The sequence below is a fragment of the Oratosquilla oratoria genome, chromosome 2 (assembly GCF_046742065.1).
Source record: "Oratosquilla oratoria isolate Oo_2021 chromosome 2, ASM4674206v1, whole genome shotgun sequence".
Classification (NCBI taxonomy): Eukaryota; Metazoa; Arthropoda; class Malacostraca; order Stomatopoda; family Squillidae; genus Oratosquilla; species Oratosquilla oratoria.
In genome coordinates, this window is record NC_134778.1 from 10,231,284 (window position 1) to 10,233,783 (window position 2,500).

The 2,500-nt window shown below is 37.2% G+C and overlaps 1 protein-coding gene across 6 annotated transcripts in view; it reads right to left on the reverse strand.

The window, feature by feature from the left end:
- LOC143036896 (uncharacterized) overlaps positions 1 to 2,500 on the reverse strand; it is a 91,251-nt gene that overhangs the window by 2,099 nt on the left and 86,652 nt on the right. For all 6 annotated transcript variants that reach the window (XM_076204883.1, XM_076204837.1, XM_076204866.1 and 3 more), the window contains one exon: positions 1 to 2,500. This exon is cut by the window's left edge and continues 2,099 nt beyond it; it is cut by the window's right edge and continues 613 nt beyond it. The gene's annotated coding sequence lies outside the window, so the exon portion shown is untranslated.

Here is a 2,500-nt window from a genome sequence, read left to right on the forward strand (position 1 = left end):
TTTCGGTGTATCTAGCGAGATTGAAGAGGAATCATACTTTTGTGGCAGAGAAGAACACGCCCCTACGACCATCCAACCCACCAATGTGCCGGGGGCTCTCTACAGTCGGTAAGTACCCTACAGATAAAACCCAACAATAATATGACTGTGAGAGAAAAAAATTAAGACGAAACCTTTATTGAAAGTACAACGTTTCGTTCCATACTTGAAAAGGTTTCAAAGAGCATAACGTTGCAGTCAATAAATGTTACGTCCTCAAATGGCGTTTTCCCTAGCAGTTGCCGTACTTAAACAAACAATAATATGCAGTTAGCTCTTAAGCCTCAAGGGCCCACCTTAATCCCAATAAGATCATCTGACGCTGGAAAAGACTCTTTGAAAGTTTCATCGTAGCCAAGAGATGAACTAAGCCTGAACCTACTTTAGCATACACTTAAAACCCACTATCGGAGAAATAATATCAGAAGTACAGGGGATCCGTATATTTCGACTACTCTCTGTAGTCCTCTTCAGTTGAAGAGGACTACAGATAGTAGTCGAAATATACGGATGGCCTGTACTCCTATCGGAGAAATAATATCAGAAGTACAGAGGATCCGTATATTTCGACTACTATCTCTAGTCCTCTTCTGCTGAAGAGGACTACAGATAGCAGTCGAAATATACGGATCTCCTGTACTTCTGATACTATTTCTCCGATAGTGGGTTTTAAGTGTATATTTACAAATGTGTTATAACATTACAAATTCCCACTTTAGCATGTGGTCCTGCCCAATGCCGATAAAAATTGCCTGTTGCTAGCCAGAACAAAGTATTTACAAATGTTATCGTAGAGAAAGACTAGGCATTCTATCCTAGCGTGTTCTGCCTAGGCTATATTCAAATACCTTGGGTCAGATATCTTCTACATTCCTTGGAGACAGTCATTGTCTTCTAGACACTTTAAAACTCCCTTCAAGATAAAAAAGAAATATGTGTACAGTCTGGAAAATACATTCCTCGACACTTTACTCACAAACATCGGTATTAATAACAAACCTCGAAGCTTGTGTAAATAGTATCAGGCAATGAAGATCTGAATAACAAATATAAAGAAAAGAGTGTTCTGCGACCATACCATACTGTGTATTACATTTGTCTTCTCAGTTACCACCCTCATCCATCCGCCATTCGTTTCCCTTTTTTTTTTTTTTTTATCTACTTATGGACTCCATGTCAATTTTCATAGATAGAAATTGAGGAACCTAGCTGCGGCCGGAGCCGTCACCTTTGCCCCATGCACTTGCCCTGGTGGAGCAGTTGATAGTCACTGCTACGAATCGGAAGTGCGGGATTCGAACCCAAAACTAAGTGAATACGAGACCAGCACGCTTCCTATGATGCCACCAATGTATCACATAGTTCCAACTTATCAGCCATGCAGTGATTAAGATAACACACAACAGTATAGCTGTATATTAGGAAATGTCGAAGAAATTATCATTTTAACTCTTCCATGTACCCATCAAATCACATGCAACCAGTATGAAATCTAGAAAACTGTTGCTACACTTAATCTAACACACTGCTAACAAAGAACACAATGGCATATTGGAAGACCAAACCAGCAAAAGACCAGCTGGTCCATAGATCGGCATTCCATACGTAAAAAGACACGATGTCAAAGGCTGCCAAATACCATAGGAGGCTTTTGCAATGGTTTCAAATAAATTAGAATGATTTACACTTATAAAGTCTATCTAAAACATATCCTTCGATCCACGAGGTTACATGCTAAAGAAAAAAATGAATAAATAAATAAAAAGTGATAGAGACGTTCTTTGATATCTGATGGCAAAACTATTGGAAACTGTCATATTAATTCACCATGGATGACCAAATAAAATATCATCTATCTCTATTTCCAGCGTTATTTACCTCCCTTGTAAGGGGGAAAAAGCCTTTGGTATATGTATGGTATATGTATCAGTAACAAATGCTTCCTCAGATATATGTAAATTAAAGCACTTTTTATACCGATGCATGCTTGGAAAGTGTCGAGAAACTTATGTTCCCATCTGTACGAGTTAGTTATAGCACCTTCATAGAAATTTCGTGTAATGACTTTCATTCCTATCTGAAGACACAAAACACTTTTGTGTATCATAATTCGAATTGCCTGCAGTCTAAGTCTTCTTTAACTCAGTAAAAAAAACACTATCGAGTAAAAACAAGCAAATGTAGAAAGTTATGATAAAAAAGTAAAATGAAAAACATATATTCATAGCTAATGCTAGAAAATTCTATGCAGATGCATAGAAAACCGAAAGTAAAATGCATAACTGATAAATTCTCTTGAAAACTTCAACATGATATAGGAATTATTCCACATAACCTTGCGGCTTTCGTAAGCTAGATAAAAAACCCTGATATTAGCCAGAATTAAATTAGTATAGAAGACGAAATGCACCAAAAGATTAAACAATTTAATTTTGTCGAAACCGACATGCAGTTGAGCATA